The sequence below is a fragment of the Cygnus olor genome, chromosome 4 (genome assembly GCF_009769625.2).
Source record: "Cygnus olor isolate bCygOlo1 chromosome 4, bCygOlo1.pri.v2, whole genome shotgun sequence".
Classification (NCBI taxonomy): Eukaryota; Metazoa; Chordata; class Aves; order Anseriformes; family Anatidae; genus Cygnus; species Cygnus olor.
Genome location: NC_049172.1, coordinates 9,078,168 through 9,100,750, shown reverse-complemented (window position 1 = coordinate 9,100,750; position 22,583 = coordinate 9,078,168). Strand labels below are relative to the sequence as shown.

General features: G+C 39.9%; 1 protein-coding gene and 1 long non-coding RNA gene across 5 annotated transcripts in view; one reads left to right on the top strand and one right to left on the bottom strand.

Moving 5' to 3' along the window:
• The window catches only part of BMPR1B (bone morphogenetic protein receptor type 1B), a 257,437-nt gene that overhangs the window by 126,069 nt on the left and 108,785 nt on the right, over nt 1–22,583 (top strand). The gene's annotated exons all lie outside the window — the stretch shown is intronic.
• LOC121069430 lies at nt 2,926–6,940 on the bottom strand. Its single transcript, XR_005819424.1, has 3 exons — nt 6,145–6,940; nt 4,440–4,498; nt 2,926–3,475 (listed from the first exon to the last, which is right to left on the bottom strand). It is a non-coding gene; the product is annotated as an uncharacterized LOC121069430 (long non-coding RNA).

Below are 22,583 nucleotides of genomic sequence, written 5' to 3'. Positions count from 1 at the left end.
TTTGTCCCACTTATTCTATCGGTTGGAGTAGGAAAGGACCTTGAAATGTGTAGTTGGCATTTCCTCCAAAACTCTTCTGTTACTGAAGATTTTGTTGGAGGCTTCCAGAAACTGTAGGCAACATTAGGATGACCCAAACCAGTGTCCAAGTCTTCTACTTTATACACACAGTAGCTGTGAGATTTACGTAAATCATCATTTCTAACACTGGGACAGTGAACATTTTTTTTTTCCTTGAATAATGAAGTGAATGTAGATAGTTGTGACATTCTCCAAGTGATGAATGACAATAATTTGGTTTTAATCCTTGTGGGTTATAGGGCTAACCTTTCTGTTGAAAGGATTGGGATAATAAGCAATCTTAATGCAAAAGAAGAGTGAGATTGGATGAACATGGTTCTCAAACTCAAGATAAACTTGGTAGTTCTAATAACGGTGGAGAATGGACCTTGTATTTGGGAAAAATCTCTTGCCATGGTGAGTTGAATGAATGTTGCTTGGAGTCAAAAACTAACTCCTTACCTTGTCCAACAGACAAAATCTCAAAAGGAATTTTATGTTGTCTATGGATTTTAAGAGGTTCTATAGCCATTTTATTAGAAAAAAAAAAGAGGAATTTTTTTTTGGAATGTTTGGCTAACAGTGCTGTTCCTGTCTTACTCCCTTCCAACACTCATCCTCTTGGTTGATGTCAGATTTTTTCAGTATGTTATGCTCTCATTTTTTTGCCATCTCACTGCCCTCACATTGTTTGATATCAGTGGTGCTGTTTTGGTATGCTTCACCAACTGTATTGAAACTGTGACGGATACACAATGCAAATTAAATGTATTGTTAAAAAAAAAAAAAAAAAAGCAATCACTAACCTAAGTAACTGTTATTCCCCTATTGCTGTTGTTTACGTGTCCTTTTGCTTTTCTGTGGAATGGTAGTGCCTAGTGATGCTTCATTTTTTCTAGAAATAGAGGTATGTGCATGCTTGGTTAAAACCATAAGCTTTTCTAGCATCACTCCCCAGAATTTAATATAATTATCTATTTTACTGATGTAGATGTCCAAGAAAATGTTTTGACCTTGTATTATGCATAAATGTTAAATACCTAATTACCTGTTCAGTTTTATTAAACCATCCTGGGTTCTGGTTGTTCAGGGATTCATTAGTGTCAGCTTAAAAGTTTGCTGGAATGATATTACAGCACTGTCATGTACTGTTATATGCATTGAGCATGAGAACTCTGCACAGAAACTGTATCACTGAAAAACTCATGATGAGCGAATTAGTTTGAAGACTTTGCATTTGTTCACCTAGCAATTACTTATGTCACTGAAATGCATTTTCATTTAAAGATAAAAGTCTTCTGTGGCATCAATAAAGAGCTTCTAAACCAACCTTTTATAAACAATGCACATTAAACAAAGTCTATTTCGGTATTGGTGTTTTACTCATGATAAACGTAGTTTTGAAGCTGCACCATTAAAAAAAAAAAAAAAAGAACACTAACTGTGAACAAGGTACTAGGGGCACTTCTAAAAGCTGTTGTTGCTGTAAGGAGTTAGGCAATAAAACAGTTAACGTATGTTTCAATAGATGCAGGAGATCAAATTCTAGTTTTGTTCCAAATTCCTATAAAAGCTTCCCCATGTGACTGAGCTGCAAATGGGCAGGTGAGCACTGGACATGATACTGATGGTAACGTCAGGGGATGCTGGCCACTGGATTAGGCCAGGCTGTACCAGTGGCTGGTCAGTTGTTTTATTCATGCAAGCTTGATGGTCCCGTGTAAGTCTTGGAACAGTCTTGAGTTTACATATACGTAATGTCATGGGGAAAGTGCAGAGGGTAAGGAAAATTTTGTGGTGATAAGCCACCTTAAAAAGATGCTGATTTTAAGATAAACCAAACTCCAGCAGCTCTCAGTGATTGAAGCAATTATGCTCAGTTTTGTGTTTTACTTGGGAAACAAACAAACAAACAAACAAAAACACCTTGTCATTATGCCATCTGAGATTTTGATTAAAGGTAAGACACTTCTCTGCATTTGCAGTACCTGTCCCATAGTGTTCAACTGAGTGCAGGTGACAAATATAACACTGTTTATGCTGGTCACCAACTGCTTTTCAGTGGGTCTGCTCTCAACTGGCAGGCACCCATCTCTTAACAACGCAGTATCTCAGGGGGTTTGTGGAGTTGGGCAGGAGGTGGTGATTCTGTTTGTTGAAAGACTTTTAACTTCGAAGTTCAAATTTGTTGTGGGTAAGGGTTATGGATTCCTACCCTCGGTGATGTCTCATCCTAATTATAATGCTGTGCATAATTATGAAGTATGAATTTGGACACCAAATACTAACAAATACTAACAAATTTTTCATCACACTGCAAGTACGTATGTAATCTTATTGCTTGTGTTTTGAGTTCGATGACAAAAATGCACCTTTTCCATTTTGGAGAGCTTTTTTGACATGCACTTTATCTGGGATTTAAAGTCTATAATCCACAGATAAATGATATTTAGGTATGCAGTGTGGCGGGAGAAAGACTAGGCTGCTCAGCTGAAACAGAAATGCTTCCTCCCTCTTCTCCCTCCCCCCCTTTTTTCCACCTGCTTGCGAAAAGCTGTATTTTTTTTCTCTTCGGACGAGCCTCATAATTACCCTTCTGTGCCTGAGTTGGGCCTCCAGGAAAGGCCCGCAGCATCTGTAAAGCTGGCAGCAGAACGGTATTTCCAGGCAGGCAGTGTTGCAGGCTCGGGAGCCAATCCATGGCTTTGTCTGAGCAGCTGAGAACTTCATCCCAGCCATGCCGTGGTGTACAGTAACACAGACCTGTGCCACGGGCAGGGAGAGCGCTGAGCAAGTGTTGGGGCCAATATTTATAGACCACTACGTAGCAGTCCTGGAAAGAGAGAGGCGGAGAGGGAGTGAGGGAGAAATCTTGGCTGAACCGAAGGCAATTTTATTTCAGGTTTTTGTGAGTTAAGCAACATTAAATAAATCCCCCTTGTCAAGTTTAATCTTCTCTTGGCGAATCATAGCAGTCCCGCTTCACGCTATGACCAGGTGGAAGCAACAGATTTAAAACAAGACGTTTGAGGGTAAGTAATTGATTTAGTGTCATTTTTACCTCCAGCGTCCTAGCCAGCTTGCTGCTCTTTGAGGGCACACATCAGTAAGCGAGAGCTCAGTTCATGTTCCGCATACAGCATAGCGCTGCCTGCTGTGGAAGGATGTCTGGTCGGCGTGCGGTGATTTTGTCTGTGGTTGCAGAGGAATATCAGGTTGATTCTTCATTTAGCAACGTGCTTGAAAAGGTCAGCTAGCATCAGAGAAGAAAAACATGCAGTCTACTTTCCCTGCACAGTTGAACATAATGCGGGTCATTTAAAACACTAGTGCTGAGCAGTGCCCAGATTAAGCTTTAGACCATCCACTTCTTGATGTAGATAGAGGGTTGTACTTGCACGGCAATCCTGCTGTCCTATATGTAGTTTTTAGCAGCGAAAAACAAGAAAAAAAAAATCAGGTCAAACTTCTGTCTGCTGCTGTGTTAGGTAATCAGGGTCAATATTGCAACAACTGTTTTTCTAAGGGGAGCAGGACAGCAGTTAATGGATGTTCTTACATACCTCAGTTCTTTTATTAAAAACAAAACCACAGACAACAGGCTGGGGAGGTGAGTGGGTTGTTAGGAGAGGAAAATTCCTCCCCCCTCTTTCCTGCATTGTTAAAGGTGACATAGAACACACACCCCTCCATATTCCCTGATAACAGGAGGGAAATTGAGTGTTTACAGCAAGCTGCTATAACCAAGGTGCAAGAAAGATTCTCCGTCACTCGCCTTCACCCAGGCAGCTCCATACAGCTTTTGAAAAATGAACCTCTTTCCATTACTCACAGTATCTTTTTCAACAGCCTCCTGAACGCACGCAGGCTGCTGAGTTCATTAGTCTTCTTTGTTTGCATATTCTAGGGTGTAATTTTAAAAGCCAGGTTACCTAAAAAGGGGATAATTCTTCTAAAACTCTCTCCTGGCAGCAACACATGAAATCTGTACAATTCAACATTTATGTTTACTATGGTTAGCTCAGAGAAGATTAATGTGTTGCTTAAAGAACACGGCATTTCCCTGAATGAAATTTATCAGTTGACAGTCCTGGAATTACTTCTTTAAGTTAAGAAAATATAGACTTTGGCACTAGTTGAAGTTTTTTGGGGGTGAGTGGGAGGGTGGCTTGCAACTCCAGAGGGTGTTAGACACATACTGGATATGTGTTGAAAACAAAAGTGTGTTAGAATAACTTCAAGCTTGAGGTTCAGACTAACAAATATGAGGAAGTGCAAGATAGGGCTCACGTTAGATCCTTAACTTCACTTGTTAACACCAACATTTTGCATGCACAGGGCGCGTAATGTAAGCTGCTGTCTGCTGCTTTAAGACTTACCAAGCAAAGTGTAAGAACAGCGGTGGTTTCCAGAGAAGAAAAGCAGTTTATATGAGAACCTGTAGAAAAGCGTGTATAAGTTTAATGATCATTATTTCCTATGTGTATCGTATAGTCTGTGTTTTGATTAGAGCACTTATCACAGACGCTAGAAATGTTAAGAAGCTGCTCTGGGAAATGCAACAGGCAAGACAGAAATGTGTGTCATATGGACAATTAACACTAATAAAACTAATCTGCTGGGAAATTCTCTCATTATGGAATTATGGAGCTATTCCAGTACGTGAGTGTTGCTTAAAAAAAAAAATATATATATATATATATATCAGCTGTCCCTTAAGCAGTGGATTTTACAGAGGTATAGAGGACATGACTGTTGCATTTCTTTGAGGTTTATAAATAAATGATAAACGCAAACTGAAACTTCCTGTTTTTTCCCTCTTCCTTACCCAATTTATCTATGCTGGAAAGTGATACGGGTGGGTTTTTTTTTTTGTGTGTGTGTGTTTGTGTTTAGTATCTTGACAAAGGCAACTGCTAAGAAGTGAGAGAAAGCATAGTTGTTGAAAAGGATCTTAGCATGGTGTTTTTGGACACAGTGGAATAATACACACTAGTCCACATTTCAGAGCTTCATTGTTGTGACTGTACATACCTATCTGACTGCAGCCCTGACAGTTGTTATTATTGTATTTTTTTTTCTATTACCATGCCTATCACTTCTATAGGCACACAAATTATTTACTATTGGAGGATTTGCATGGTCCTTACACAGCATAAACTGCTCTTCAGTGTAGAAGACTATGCCTCTGTGTATATCATTGCCCTGTGTTAATGTGGCTTAACTGTTGGTAAGCCACATTTATAACCAGTGACCATAAACTGCAAGTGTGTACATTTTTGTGGAGTAGCTGGTGTATAACGTTAGCCACCTGAACTTAGAGTGAGGTGGATTGTTTGCTTTCCCATACAATTTAATAAAACACTTTCTATTTTGCATATTCGAATGACGTTCAAAGGACTCTATGGAGAATGATGTCAGGATTGCAGATATTGTAGTCGTCCTGCCCCAGGGAAGCAAACAGCCTCTGAGCAGAGTTTGACCTGTTCCTGAAGATCTTGATATAACCATGTGTGAGCTCTGTAGGCATTTTTGTTCTTTGTGATGGAGTTTTCTTGACCCTTCCTAAGCCCCACAGAGGGATGCTTTAATGGCATGTTAACCTACTGATCAGTGAACTCTGCGCTAATGGGTCACTGTAGAGGCAGAGATTTTCTCTCTGATAGTTGGGATTATCCATGGAAAGTCCAATTACCTGCTGGGGTGAGAAAAGTCGCACGCTACCTCTTTAGCACTTGTGTCTGTAGGAATTGTGACAGCATTGGGTATTGCAGGGGTTAATGTTGGGGCTGTTTGACTATTGTTAATATATGTTGGAGGGCTGTTGAGTGGTTACCTGCTTGGGGGACGGGGGGGGTGAGCTCCAAGACTGAGAGGGGTTGAAATTTGCTCCCAGAGGTTTCACAAAACTAATGACTAGGGGGGCTTCACTGGAAAGATGAGTAGGTATTAATTTTTTTGTGTGTGTGTGTGTCATGCCTCCCCTTATTAATTGGAGCAGGAATACAGATGTAGATATACCTCAGAATCAAAGCCCTTCCTGTTAATTGGTTCCTTTAAAACAGACCACCAGTGTTCAATTACCTGATGTGCAGTTATTCCACTTGAAAATCTACATTTGCTAGCCTCCTTGGCCTCTGAAAACACAGGAAAGTGAGCTGGAACCCCATACAATGAATTGAATGTCACCCCTCAGAGCATCCACTTCAGGCTCCAAAATCTCCCACGCGGTCGTGTCTTATCAGTTAAATCACAACTAAAATGGGACAGGAGTCAAAACCACAAAACACCAGAAGATTTGCAGTGAGAGCTTGAGTGGGTGATGGTGGGCATCGCTGTCTCTCTTCATGGCCGTGTCATGTTTAGGGTTGAATGCAGGTAATCTTCATTGTTGCTTGAATGCCAAAGGTGACCCTTCCCCTTTGTGAGGTCATAATGGAGTCTGAAAAACATCCTGGCTTTAGCAGCTGTGTTTCCAAGGATGATATAAACCCATGGGTTTGCTTTTACATTGTGTTTGCTTGCTTGCTATTTAGCTTGATTATGTGGTCCATTTTGAGGACTCACAGTCAGAAATAAGTAATCAGGTTGATACAACAGCTTCATCCATACTCTGCATTCATGAGTAAAAGGTGTGCAGACTATGGCTATAGCAGCAAAAAGCAGTCTTTTCATCACAGTAACTTTTGCAAGATCTTTGCTCTTTGTTCCAGGCTGTGCTTGCTAACCAAATCAACTAGATTGTGTCACCTAAAATGCCTTTTTTTCCCCTCCATGTCATAAGGTAAATAACAGAAAGTTAACTTATAGCCACCAGTTGCTAAATATAGAATTTCAGGGTAATTGCCCACTATTATTTTTATTTTGTGGTGTTTGAGCCCAGTAAAACAATTTCTTAGACTATATAAACGGACTGGCGTTTTGCTCACAATGTCATGTTTTAATAGCAGTATGTCGTTCACTTACAATACACTGTGCACTGAACAAAGAGGAAAAGGTCCAAGCCCTACTGGCAATGAGATTATGGCTTAGCCAAGAAAGTACATGGAAAGAAAGGAAGGGAGGAATGGAGCTAGTTAATATAAAAATATGTATGCACGTATACATGCAAAGATAACTTCATAGAAACAGGTGTATGCCTTGGATGAAAATAGCCCTTTGGGTTCTATATGCAAGGTACATTGCACAAATAGCATATGCAATTCGTGGTGGTTTCACTGATTTATCGTGGGGGAAGTGGAGAGCTGAGCATCATTTCTGATGGAAAATGGTGACATGCCAGAGAGGGAGGATTGCTTATGATGCATCAGTTTTGAAGAAATTTTAATCAGGATGTCTTGGATCTGGGACTGACTTTTCTAGTCAGGACCAGAACAACAAAGATCAGTATGCCTAGTAGCAAATATCTGATAGAGCACAGTTGCTGATAGCGAATGACTAAAATTTTATCTTGTGAATTTGCCTGATTCAGATCAGGAATGTGGGCCCTTGCTTCCCATACTATAGCTGAGCACTTCCCATACTAACTTATTAAATAGTGAGCTTCTCAAGCCTCTCTACTCAAAACTGCTTCTCTTTGTACATGTGCTGAGATGCTTACTGGGTTGGGGACTCAGGCTCAGGTCTCACATGTTGCGGCTCTTAATATCTTGACTATTGAGTCCTTCCGTGTCTTATCTGTTGTGAAAATTCTATTTTTGGTGTGCGAATTCCTTAATTCAGAGCAGGCTATTAGGTATTTGGAATAACATTATCTTTCCTTCTGTGATTTTTTGAGGAAATGTTTTTTGAGAGATCTTGGTTTCATGAAAAGATTTAAAATGAAAATTTTTTTTTTTTTTTTTTTAATAAATATTCCTGGTAATCTCTAAGTTTTTCCCCATTCAGATTTCATCTTGGGGCAAACTGTTTCCTGGTACTAAACATTGCGGTATTTATTTCCATCTTCAGGTTGGTTTCCTCTGCAACTCTTTATTCTATATATTTTTTTTCTTATAGGTTCTCATGTAGACGTGGAAGAGTGGACATAGAATTTACCCTTTATGCCAGTGTTGTCTCAATCATGAAGTATCATGTCAGTGTCATAAGTATCATGTCATCAGTGTCAGAAAAGAGTCACCTGTGTCTTTTCAACTCCACAGCTCGATGCTGATGGCTTTGGGAGCTGTGCCATTGCACAGCTTCAGTCTGTGTAACGAACTTGAGAGCAAATCGCAAAGCAAAAATGGGCTCACGGGACCAAAGAAAACTGTTTATGTTTTGTGAGTCAGTGCTCTTCCAATATTCAGTTGGGCTCTCCTTTGCCTCCCAGAAGTGATTCTGCCTTTTCTGTTCCTTCCAGCTTTGAATTTACAGCTGGGTAGGTTCTCTTGCTAGCCTGAAGGGCAGGCACAACTCAGAACTTTTGAACCCTGTCTGCAGGTGTCCCATAGAGTGATGCTATTGGCATGATGCTATGGATATTTAAAAACTGAATTGACATCGGAATTTACTCACTGAATTTGTAGCGAGGATCATGTTTTGCAGTTTGATTTGTATTTGCTAGTTGCTATCAATCCTCTTATCATTGATTTTCCCCTTTTGATCAGGAAACTGCAGTTAAAATAGTTACATCAACAATGTTATGTATGGATACCAGGAGCGTATTTAATGTCCAAGTGAAACACTGCTCAGCTTGTGAGCAGGTGCATGTTCAGCACCATGTGTGTTTACAGAAGACTCTATTTGTGGGTGCTTAGGCCCTTGATCACTGACCTTTATCTTTTTTTTCCCCATGCACAGGAAGTCTAGTCATATTTGAGCAAGACTTATTCGCCTAACCAGTGCTCATTTAGGCAGGCCAAGAATGCAGAGAATTACACATGGTCATTTGTTAATGTTGGTTTAGAAATAACATTCGTAGTGCGAACAAACCTTTTGAGTTTTTCTTAGTCTACAGAATGAAATGTGGGTACTTCCAGGATGAAGAAGACTCAAGCTTTCATGTCATTTTAAAAAATGTGAATTATTGGTCCAATGCTGTTCCTAATTTATTTAAAGTGTTTAATATTTGGGTTAAAAAAAAATAATCGTTTTTAACACTTCTTTGTGGTTTACAGTTGAACTACTGAGTTCTGGTAGCCTAGGATACATCTTGATCTAGATGGAAGTCCTCATACTTTAGGAGTTCAAATGTGCAAAACCTGCTTGACCATATAGAAAAGAAGGGTTTGAGGAAAGAGTTGGGGGTTTTAATGCACTTCAGATGCTGTCTTTTATATAATGTACTTCTTCGTTTAGATGCTGTCTTTGGTATTGGCTAGTATGGGCAGACTTGACCATGGACGAACCTCAACAAAACCACAGCGCTTCAAACGTGAACTGTGCAGAGGAGGAACCAGGCAACCACTCCATGTTCCAGGAGCCTCCAACCTGTTGCCTCCTCTGTCAAACTGGCATTTAAGAAAACATTTCTCTTAGCAAGGGACAAAATATTCTGGTTTTTCACAGTCCTTTGCAGCCTGGAGTGTTACTTGGCCCACAGGCCATGTCTGAAATCTTTCTCTTAAGGTCAGCATACCCTTTACTTAGGCATTGGGCTATGTGCCAGAGCACTGAAGTGGGACCATGGTTTCTGGAAAAATTAAAATAAGCCAGCGAATCGTAGTTATTTACTGTATTTCATCCCACCTCAGAAACCATAAGTGTGAAGTGTGATTTTTAATTAACAAGCACATTGTCCTAGTGCTTTGAGTTGGAAAATTACATATCAGTATCTAGACTGTTTAGCAGACCATTCATTCCTCCCTCCAAGCCATAAATAATATCCTTCAACTTCCTAGGAATGTTTTTCTGCTTACTTTTAGCAATCATAGGTACATATGAAGTATTAATCACAGCGGCAAAATAAATGAAGGGTGATAATTGAATAAGGCTATGCCATTTGCTAAACCAAAAAAAGATTTCCATCACTGCATCTCCTCTACTTTATCACTACAGTGGCTTGTCCTTACATCCAGCAGGAGTTTTGTCTACTAACCTTGAAATGTATCTTTGTGTTTATTGTCAGGACCTTGCTGGCAAATTGAGCTTGACAATAAGATGGTAAAGGCAGGGGGAAGCAGGGTGACCTGGGACACACAGTTCTGCTAAAACCTTTCAAGGTTCGTAGAGTGCCTTTTCTTTTCCAATGAATCAAATTACCGGCTGCGTGGCCAGTTCGGTTAGCTAATCATTAATGTGGGATGTGTGAATTAACGAGTTTGTAACCCTTTCTTTTGCTAATTAATTTTTGTCTGTGTGAGAATACTCTTCCTCCTGGTGCTGAGTGCTTTTAGCTGAGGCAAGTGCATTTATGAGTGGCCAACGTGGTCATGGAGGTGGGTCCTACCGTCTTTGCCCAGGTAGCCAAGCTGTTCGCTTGGCTTGGAGGGAACCAAAGAGGGTTTGTCTGCACCCTCTGGTAACCAGAAGATTTTGGGTCTGGCCTGTAGTACGTGCCCCTGGCCATCAGCCATTTGGAGCCTGGGGCAAGAAGTGCTGCTGCTACTGAGCAAGTGTGTGTGAAAGGTGAAATGCTAAACCCTGTCCTTTGCTTGTGAGGCTTTTTACTGGGACTAAATCCTTTCTTCTTTTGCTGAAACAAGCATTTCTCATCAGTTTGATGCATGTGTAGCCTTACAGCCTTACAGTTCTGATTGCTTTAGACATGTGCCCTGCCAATCTTGTGCCAATAAGAGTGGGCCTGGGAAGGTGCTAGTTGTTCAGCCCCTTTCCTTCTTTATGCCAATGGTCTCCTACACACACCAGGTGCAGGACCCCTGATGGATTGAGTGTGTCTTAAACTCAGGTTCTCTTAGTGTGATAACAGAAAGAACTTGAAAGGTTTTCCCTTTGTCTTTGTATGTTCAATGTGACACACTTAGTGGATGAGGGAAAGGCTGTGGATGTGGTCTACCTTGACTTCAGTAAGGCTTTTGATACCGTTTCCCACAACATTCTCCTCAAAAAACTGGCTGCTCATGGCTTGGACTGGCATACGCTTCGTTGGGTTAAAAACTGGCTGGGTAGCCGGGCCCAAAGAGTTGTGGTGAATGGAGTCAAATCCAGTTGGAGTCCGCTCACTAGTGGAGTCCCCCAGGGCTCAGTACTGGGGCCAGTCCTCTTTAATATCTTTATCGATGATCTGGATGAGAGGATCGAGTGCACCCTCAGTAAGTTTGCAGACGACACCAAGTTAGGTGCATGTGTCGATCTGCTCGAGGGTAGGAAGGCTCTGCAGGAGGATCTGGATAGGCTGGACCGATGGGCTGAGGTCAACTGTATGAAGTTCAACAAGGCCAAGTGCCAGGTCCTGCACCTGGGGCGCAACAACCACAAGCAGCGCTACAGGCTGGGAGATGAGTGGTTGGAAAGCTGCCTGGCAGAGAAGGACCTGGGAGTACTGGTTGATAGTCGGCTGAATATGAGCCAGCAGTGTGCTCAGGTGGTCAAGAAGGCCAACAGCATCCTGGCTTGTATAAGAAGCAGTGCGGCCAGCAGATCTAGGGAGGTGATTGTCCCCCTGTACTCGGCTCTGGTGAGGCTGCACCTCGAGTACTGTGTTCAGTTTTGGGCCCCTCGCTACAAGAAAGACATGGAGGTGCTCGAGCGAGTCCAGAGAAGGGCAACAAAGCTGGTGTGGGGTCTGGAGAACAAGGCTTACGAGGAGCGGCTGAGGGAGCTGGGGTTGTTCAGCCTGGAGAAGAGGAGGCTCAGGGGAGACCTCATCGCTCTCTATAGGTACCTTAAAGGAGGCTGTAGCGAGGTGGGGGTTGGTCTATTCTCCCACGTGCCTGGTGACAGGACAAGGGGGAATGGGCTAAAGTTGCGCCAGGGGAGGTTTAGGTTGGATATTAGAAAGAACTTCTTTACTGAAAGGGTTGTGAGGCATTGGAATGGGCTGCCCAGGGAAGTGGTTGAGTCACCATCCCTGGAGGTCTTTAAGAGATGTTTAGATGTTGAACTTAGTGATATGATTTAGTGGAGGACTTGTTAGTGTAGGTCAGAGGTTGGACTGTCTGATCTTGGAGGTCTCTTCCAACCTAGATGATTCCGTGATTCTGTAATTTGCTCAGGGCTGCCTTATCTCAACTAGGCTCTAAGTCGGGTTCAGACCCAGTGCCCATCTCCCCCTTGTTCAGAGCACTTTTCCTCTGTGTCCTCGGGGCTCCTCCAGCCACACTGCTGCTGATTCCCATCCCAGTCCTTCCCCTGTGAGCTGCAGTAGCAGGGCCGGCCAGCTGGCTCTTGCTACTTTTCCAACTGTCCAGCTTTGCTTAACAAAAAGAAGAAAAACACATAGTGCAAGATTTTTGCTTTATTCTATACAGAGACAGAACAAATGTGCTTATTCTATAGTAGCAGAGACTTATTCATATAGCAGCTACTAACTCAATTTCTTAAGCCACTGAGCACAAACGTGCATCTGTCAGTAGTTAAATAGTTTTTCTGCAATCATTTTCAACAAAGGAAAAGAAATAGCATACCCACTGAATGTGACTGAAAAGAGATGCTCTTTGAAATACAGGCATTTTCCCACTGTTGAGCTATTCCAGCTGAGATGTTGTGGGATAGAGGAATTGTTTGTAAAGTGCATATATGGTCAGAAAAGGACTGTACAAATACTATCATCCTTCTCCAGAGATCTAAAATCTGTCTCTATTCCAAGATCTATCTGCTTTCTTTACTTCAAAAATAAACGCTAATGTCTTTTTACTCTTACTGACTCTATAATGGTATGAGAAAATGAGCTGGAATCTATTCTTGGTTGGTGATCATCAACAAAATTGTCAATTGCTTTCTAATTTGCTAATTTTCTAATTTTTGAGCTAGGGAGAATACAGTGTGACTTCAGATGTGATTTGTAAAGTGGGCTGTTAGAAGAACAACTTTTTTGGTTTGTTTATTTTAAGCTTTTATAAACTGAGAAAATGTACTTTGGATTCATTGTAAGATAAATACTGAATTTCAGTAAGTCACTTCTGCTAAACCACTTTTCATCCTGGACTTGCCTTACTAGGTCATTTTACTCTCACGTAGATTTTTGAATATTCATGCCAGTTAGCATCTTTACTTCTTCCACTCTCAGACCTCTTTAGGATAAACTGATACATACACATAAATAGCAATTTTCATTTTGAGAAGAATTTTGAAAGTCTTTGTTAATGCTTTTTTTCCTGTAGTAAAATGGTAACATGCATGTTTTTAGGATGAAAGCTGAGAGTGTGTTAAGTAACTTATCCTGGGCACAAAAGGAGTCAGTGGTATTTAACCTCAGAATAAGCGACTTCAGTGTGTAATTGACTTTCAGCTCTAGGCATATAAATGATAGGAATATATATATATTATATATATATACATAAAATATAATGACTGCAGTTCTTTCATATATATATATATATGAAAGAACTGCAGTGCACTTATTCCACCTGTACTGCAGTGACAGCTTCCATGGTGATTCAGCTGTCAGGAGTCACTCAGGGCTTTGTAAATGTGCCCAGGAGGAGGGATGGGCTCTCAGTCCTTAGGCCAGATGTCTAGATCACATCTCAGTGATGCATCAAAATAGGTGGACACTTTAGACTTGGGACATCAGCCTAGCTCTTGAACTCAAATGAAATAAAGGTCTCTATCTCTTTTATATTTTGTGAGATATCTGTGAGATGCAGGGCATGCTTTAAATGATATAGGGTTGTCTTTTTGACAAGGAGCCCATTGAAGTCATCAGCAAAATTTTTCATGGGACCCCAGCAAGATAGCAAATCAAGGGTCCTGATGAAGTTCAGTGTGAAAAAGTCCCTCTATGATTGCTTTTCATGAGTAGTAATTTAATGATCCATAATGATGCCAGTCATATAATTTCCATTTTGAGTGTTCAATAGACTTTCTCGAATCTGTAGTTCAAGGAAATTAGGAAGATGAACGTTTTATAAAAATTAAAAACTTTCTTTTTAAATGATGAATGAATAAAGAACACAATTTAAATTAGTATGGAGAGCATATCACGAGGTGAACATACTTTTGAGAATGTTCCCTAAGACTCTTAATGTTGTTGGATGTGCAAGATGTAGTTCATTAATGGGAAGAAAGGTAAGATACTAAGATTAGCTAAATTTATGCTGTCTTTGGTGTTTATCTGCAAAGTGTCACTATACTGTATGCCCAGCTGGTGAATGTTGCACGTACAATTTGTGTGACCAAATCCTCAAAGTATATTTGGAAATCTGTCTCTAAACATTAGACCTCAGTTTTATGCTCTCTTGTGAGCTGGAGCGTAGATACAGTGCATATAAATATAAATACTTCAACACTAATGAAAATTCACATTTATTGAAAATACGTAAGTACGCTCAAATATGTGCTATCCGATAATGTGTTCTCTCTGGTTTATATTTCTCTTTGTCAAGGTGAGATGCTACTCCATAGTAAAGTGCTATCTCAAAAATCAAGGCATTTCAGAAATTTCAGTAACATCATTCATGAAGGAGAATATTATTTCATGTGGGTATGACTGGTAAAATTTGAGGCCCTGGTGGATGGTTTTTAAAATATTTTGCCACACAGGTCCTCAAAAGATTTATGAGAAATACTTACATTTCAGTCATTGACAGTGTTGTGCTTGCCTTATTTATTGGTCCTGTCGTCTCCGTGCTTTTGGAAGTATCACCTCTAATTGTTCTGAATAATTGCAGCAACACCTGCTGGCAAGCTCCAAGCTGATATACTGGAAGCTTTCCCGTGGTTGACGTCAGCTAAGAAACCATTTGTGTCCTTAGCAGATGTTTTTGATTTCTTTTTCACATGGGATTTACTTTAGATCTATTCTCTTACTACAGTAAATGCCAGCCAGTTCTTTTAGGCTGTTTACCATTAGAAAATATATTAACTGGGTTACTGGTAACAAACTTATGTAGGTGTTATTTATGCATCTTCTGTCTTATGAATTCCTTTCCTCTTCTCCATTCTTCTGTTTTACAGAAGTTTGACATTTCATATTTTTAACCTTCTAATTAAAAACAAAACAAAACAAAAAAAAACTCTACATTGTCTGCTTTTAGATTAAAGGTCAACCTGATGGCGTTGGCTCTCTTTCTTGGTCTTGCTCTGGTACCATCTTGAACCAGTAACTTTTGCTTCCATTTGTTTTTAATATACAGGGTACTCAGTTCCTTTCTTGTTTATGTTCTGTATGGTTTTACAAATTTCCAACTACTTCCTTGCAGTTCCTTTCCAGATTTTTAAAATTATTTTTACAGTATATGTCCCAAAGACTTTGGTTTTCATTTAAAAAAAAAAAGATAAAAAAAAAAAAAGATTAATGAACAATGAAATATACCCAGATGAATGGCCCTACAATAGAAAACAGTAGACCCCCAAACTATACAGTGGTATTAATATGTACTTTGAATCTTTCTGTGCTTGGGATAATGTGTCATTGAAGTTAGAGAAAGTAATATCTTTTGACAGCGTAGATTTAAATAAGTTAAAAATTCCACGTTACTTGGGAATTTTTGGTTCATTATTGTTTGACAGGGTAGTTATGCTAGTCTGCTGATGCCAAAATGATATTTCTTAAGGTGTACAACATGGACATATAAAGTATTTCTAAAGATTTCAGACTGGACCTTGATATGTAACCGTGATGCCTACCCTCCCTCCTTCCCTCTTCTGCTAAAAAATTGCTCCCTCCTCCTAGAAAACAAACAAACAACAGAAAAAAATCCTGAAAAGTAGACTTCAGATATCACAGAATCCATGAGGGGTAAAACAAGCCCTATTGCTTACTGAATCAAGAAAACATTTCTGGAGTGGCTGAAAACTACTAAAAACAGTATACCGTCATGTTTTGCTGGGCACCTTTATAAAATGCAAGTCTACAAAGCCCTGAGCATGTCCCCTTAGTTGCCTGTTGTCAGTGTATCTTCTGTGAGCAGCGAGGATAGTCATTGCTCGCACAGCTAATGAGTCTGCCTGTTTTTATTTCAGGGTGTTAACCTCATAGATCCAATGTCAGAAATCCTGGGGAAATTTCTTTTTCTTTCTGAGGTTAGTTGTTACCATTTCCTAGTTGCAGATGCTCTCTCTTAAATAAAAACCTCTTCGTGGTATTCACGTTCATCCAAAAGAGGTTTGTTTGATAGTTAGGTATTCTTTGTGCATGATCTTTTTCTACAGGGATGTTCGTCCTCTGCCTTGGAATAAACTGACAAGTAAATTAAGGAATTTCCGTGACCCAAACTATGTTACATTACTAAAGTTTAAGAGTCTTTATCCTTCTGACTTAACGTACTAATTAACGTTTTCTCTGATTCTGCTTATTATTAATTATACTAAACTGACAGTTTTGTCCTGTGACTTTTGAAGCATTATGCCTGCATCTACCTTGATTCAAATTTAAGTGAATTTCATCGCAGCTCGGGGAATGAACCACTCCTGTTATGCTCAGGTTTTGTCCTAATCAAGAGTTAAGATACATGCATAAGATGCCCTGTGCTGATATATTCCTTAATATGGTATAGTCAGCATGAACACATTAGGTTGCGTTAGTAAATTATACACTCCCCTCTCCTCGCTCTCTCCTCAGTGCTAAGATACCAAGATGTTTGCATCAATACAATTTACTCTACAATGTACAGCCATTCTTTCTGTTGGAAAGTTGCAGTTATAATCATCTCCAGGCTTCAATTTGTGCCGTACATGGCCATCTACGTGTTTTTTTGTACCCATTCCAACCACCTGGGTCCCATTACTCCCATTTGGTTCCCATTGCATTGACTTCCTGTCTGTGTTACAGAGTTGACTTCAATTTTTGAGCATGTAACATAAAAGGTCTTGCATGGTCTGTATGTGCAAAAAAGTTCTCACTATAATCCAAAACGTTCATTTAATTTCTGTGTATTCTTACTCATTGCAACATCAGTCTATGGAAGCCAGCATCAAAGTGTAAGAAAGCCTCTCAGTGCAGTTTCTCCATAGAACAAAGAATGTTTCAAAAATACCATTAAAACCAAAACAAAAAACAAAAACCATAACCCTAGTTCTTACAGAACTGAAGAAAATGCTAGAAGAGGTCTTCAAGGGTCAACTGACGTACAACTGTGTCCCAAAGCAGGATTCTTATATACTCAAGGAACTCTAGAGAGATGCTGTTCCAACCTTGTCTTAAATGGGTATTCTGCCAGCTTTACTGGTGTTTTAGACTTCATGGTATGCAACAATAATTTTGTGTTGTGCAGTGATGCCTGATGCTGAAGCTAAATTTGCTGTTCTCTTTCTCACTGGGAAATCACTGGAATTTATGGGATGTTTTCTTCATTTCCTCAAGGACCAAAATGTTCCTCCACGCTGCCTATAATGCTTTTTCATGCAGCAATATCAAATATATTTTCCTGTCTGATGAGAACACCATGAAGGGGATACACACAGACTGAGTAATTCCACAGAATCACAAAATGGATTGGAAAGGACCTTAAAGACCATCCAGTTACAACCCCCCTGCCATGGGCGGGGATACCTACCACCAGACCAGGTTGCCCATAGCCCCATCCAGCCTTGCCCTGAACACTTCCAGGGATGGGGCGTCCACAGCTTCTCTGGGCAGCCTGTGCCGGTGCCTCAGCACCCTCAGAGTAAAGGATTTCTTGCTTATAAACTAAACAAGAATAGATTTAGATTAGATAAAGCCATTCACCCTTGTCCTATCACTCCAATCCCTGACAAAGAGTCCCTCCCTAGCTTTTTTGTGGGCTCCCTTTAGGTACTGGAAGACTGCTCTGAGGTCTTCTTTTTCTTCTTTCCTTTTCTTCTCCAGGCTGAACAATCCCAACTCCTTCAGCCAGTCTCTCATTCCAGTAGTTGTGCAGTTTGTGTTTCTGTTTTTCACAGGGCGAGAAAGTATTTGAGAGCTAGAGAGGGATTCGTTTCTATGGCCATCTAGTCTAGAGGCAAATCCTTTAGCTATCTGGATGTATTTGTCTCTATTATATGCCTGTTAGGGTCAAGAAAGCAAAGGAGAAATATGGGTCTTTGATTTCATAAACTGAAATGGCTCATGGGTAGAGAGCTATGCCATAAATACTAGAAATCTGTAAATTTTTAACTTGGTTGGAAGGTGAAAAGACAAAGGTACAGCTGAAAATATTAGCTGATTAGTCTTGCGTATAAAACCTATTTAAGGAGCAATAGCACAGTACTGTATAAAAATTAATTAGAACATAGCACAGTCAGTTGTGATCAAAGAGCATACATTTATTGTGAAATATATGGTTGCTGGAGACTATTCATTTTTAATTTATTAGATTCCATAAATTGTTTTCTGATAGATTTGGAACAGAGATATATCAAGCTTATCCACATAATACTGGCTCTGGTAACTAGCTAAGTGAATTATAGTTTTGAAGTATATGCTTACCCTTTAATAGTAGTAGACGACAGCAGTGAAACTACAGGGAAGTAGGGCTAGTGCTTTTTCAGGATTACAAAAGCAATTCCAGTGTGGAAGAATATGGCAATATTAGTAAAAACAAAAACAAAAGCTGGTGCTACTCCTATAACGAATGAGGGATAAAGTACACGTTGGTTTCCTCTTACTGGTCTGATCCCTAGTGACTTCTCGAAGACAGAGATTTGGGAACATGGATTGTGGTTGCCATTAAGGATCTGGACTAGCTGTATCCAAGGCGCATTCAGAATCTTGAAACGTATACAAATTTACGGTGGAGTTTTTCTGCACTGACATATTGGCCGTGATTTTTCACCAGGGACAGAACAAATTTGTCCTGTCAGAGCACATCCTCCCTAGCTGGTTGAAGTCGTGCCTTCAGAATTGCCCATACAGGTGGAGGTTGGCCCATGTGCTGCAAGTCCAGCGACAGCCCCTGCTCAAGCAGACCTGTAAGGCCTTGGTTGTGTGTTGCTCTGTAGCAATGGTTCATACGGGAATGTTAAAATATACAAAAAGTCAATTTTGCTCACTATTTCAGTATTTATTTCTGTTTTTCCTCCAAAATACAATATACATTGTGATGAAGTCAAGGAAGATGTGAAAATAAGTTTATATACAATTACAAATGCAGTGTAAGTTTAGTTTATACGAATAGCGGTTGCAATAAGATGGGAGTGAAGGGAGGAATTGAGGAGTGTTCTCCCCTTTGAAAACCCTTGGTTTAATTGCACACTTCCCCTACTGTTCTTTTACTGTGAATCTCAGCTCGTTTTATCCTACTGCAAATGGGACTTCTAACAAAAAAAGTCATGTTTCTGTGGAAACTAATCTTATTTATCTATATGACCAAAAGAAATAAAAACAAAACCTTCATCTTTTTCCTTTTTCTGTGCCCTAGTCTAATTAATTTTCAAGTACAGTCCTTTATGAATGTCAAAGATGATCTGGTAAAGTAGAATAAGATATTTTTTCATTCAGAAGAATCTTAAAACATCTGTTCAGTAAAGAGACCTGATGGTTAAAGGATGGAGAGTATATATTCTCAGAACTGTGTTTATGTATTCAGTAAAGGACGTATGCCAAACCCTTCAGGAAAGCAGCAGGATATTTTTGTTTTGAGATTATTCTGATATCTTGAGCCTTTTTTTATATTCTTCAGAATATCTGGTAGCAATTTAAATACTAAACGCTCATTCTCTCTTGAATTTAGAAAAGGCAGTGAGTTTCTCAAAAAGAAACTGACTTTTGGAGATGTCCAGGTGTGCACATCTAAATCCTGTGAAAGGCTACACAGCGTCAGACTTTTGTTTTGTGAATAAATAAGCTATTGTAAATCAGCAGGCATGAAGCCAAGCTATAATAGAAGAATTTATTATAATTTAATGTAGATGGTGGATAGAATGGGTAGGTTGTAATTGAAGCTAAGTGAATAATTCCAGTAAATAATTTATTCAATGAATTTATCCTGTTTTTATACTCGGAGATTGTTTTTACACCCCTTCCCCCTCTCCACACCAGGTTTTATAGCCCCCGACCATTTTTTCCCCTAACCAGAAGGGTAAGGGCTCTGTTTCCTTATGTGATGGGTCGTGCTGGCCACCACAGCAGCACTGCCGTTTGGTGCCACTGCGTCCCTTGGGGGCAGTCTGTTGAAGTCAGTGGGGCTCCAAGCGGGACAGTCCCATGATTGTAGCAATGCTTGCAGAGACAAGAGTATGGCCGTGAGCATCGGTGCCTGCAAAATCTTGTTTTGCAGCCACTGCAGGCTGTCCTCTCAGTGTCGAGTGACTACTAGCACTGCAATGGGCAACCCTTCAAGTCAAGAATTAGTTATGTCACGGGGTTTCATAGAATCATCTAGGTTGGAGAAGACCTTCAAGATCATCAAGTCCAATTACCACCTGAGCTACAGAGTCCCATGAGTAAACCATGTCCTTGAGTGTCAAGGCCGCATGTCTCTTCAATTTCTTTGAGACTTAGGTCTATGGGTTCACAATTGCCCTCAAGGATCTACATGGGACAGGTAACGTGGGACTTTGTAGAGGATGAAAATCATGCTTCGCTTGGGTTGCCAACATCTTCAGTCTCATTTTTGTGTATGTAGGGGGCTCTTTGGTTTTGTTTTTAAGGGCATTTTTTGCTACCTGGATAAAAATACAGTCCTGTTAAGTGCTGTTTACAAATTGCAGCACTCATGCCATACATATTTCTTCCAAAAAAAAAATAAAATAAAAGCCTCTAGTCTAAGGAAGTTGTCTACCGCGTATGAATTGTGCTATTGGGCTTTGTCTTGTGAGATTTTATTTCTGTTACTGTAGATGCTAGCATTCTGCCTCTTGGTCAGTCTGTCTAGCATGCATGTCGTTGCCCCTGTTCTGTCCTGTTCTGCCCTTTCTTCTCATTTGCCCTCCTATCCCACCCCCTGCTTTCAAAACAGTGTTTCCAGACTTCAGAGGCTTTAATCAAGTTTTACCTCTACCCAGCAGCCCATCCCTTCTCCATCATGAACTTCAACAAAAATTACTAGATGACTGTACATTCTGTTGGTTTATTTTTTTGCCCCCCAGTTCTCTCAAAGGCTCAAGCTAGTCCTCCATACTTCATGTAACAACAGATATAGCTTTCTATAATGTTTCATCTTCTTATTGCTTTGCGTAGTAAGAGAGTTTCACATCACAATAATTAATGTTCCTAATTGATATATGAAGTGGGTATCCACTAAAACAAATCGAGCTGCTGACATCCCATAGCTATTGCTATTTCAGTCTGGTTGCAAACTTAAACAGGCATCACTTCATCAGATTGCAATAGTCACAGCTTGCATAGCTTGTACTGAAGTGGATGAAGTAAGGCTGGGACAGAATTTGGCCAGTAGCATGAACTTGTAACTTTTGATTTTGGAGCTCTGTGCTGCTGGACTGGGACGCAGATATTAAACCTTTAACGTAGCAGGAGATCCAAAAAGAAGTGCTGGTGGTGCATGCTTCTCATTCTCTCCTGTGGGAGCAACAGGTTAATGTTAATATACAGTGGTGAGCAGGTCCTGCTGTGGTTATGATTGTGCCGAAATCATCCCTGCAGTTACTGGATCAAGGTAGGCAGATTTTAGTATCATTCTGTTGTATGTTATCCCTTTGCCCTTCACATTTATGTTCAGCATGTATTAATATCAGAATTTACTGTGCCTCAGAATGTGCTTTTTCATGCTCTCTCAGCTTCTTGCTCGTGTAGCTCTAAGATATCTATCTGTACCTCTGGAAAAGGGCCTTCACCTTAGCACTATGTACTTACGCAGCATGAGACTCGAAGGATACATCCTTTGGAGGAATACATGCTGCTGTGGTTCAGATTTTCTCATTGAGCATGAAATTAAGTAGCAGGTTGGATTTCCTAATAAGGCTTGCAACTTTCTTTTGACACATAGTGGAATTATTTGGTTTTAGGTAGATAATCCATGTAGTCTTCAAAATGATACTGTTCCTCCCCAACAACTTCAAACCATTTGAATTTAATATTAATTTATAAAAGCAAATGATTTTAATAATAGAATGTATGAACAATAGTCTAATCTGTTCAGCAGTCTGGTGTATTTTCTCATTGATTTCTATATTAATATTGGAGCAAAGACAGTAATTTCTGGTGCTTTTACAGCTGTAAAAACATGCCTATTGCAAAAACAGACTAAACTGTACCAAAGGACTCACTGTGCCAGCAATATTTAATACTTTATTGTAGGTCCACTGTTTTAAACATCTGTCCCTCATTTAGTATATTTTTAATACAAAATTTTTAGTGTGGGCAAAAATGTAACTGTTTATAATAAGATGCTTTCTTTGCTACTGAGAAAAAAACAGCGTAGTTAGGATTCTGTGAGAAAAAAGATTTTTAATGATTTATAGGATTTGGGTCATTGGCCTTAGACTTCCATAAAATACTAAGTCATTTTTATTGAGACAAACACGTTTCTAAGAACATGACTGTGACTGATAAAGGAAATGCTCTTAAAGTAAATACGGAAAACAGGAGGAAGCTGGAAAGTACAGTGACCTTGTGGCCCTTG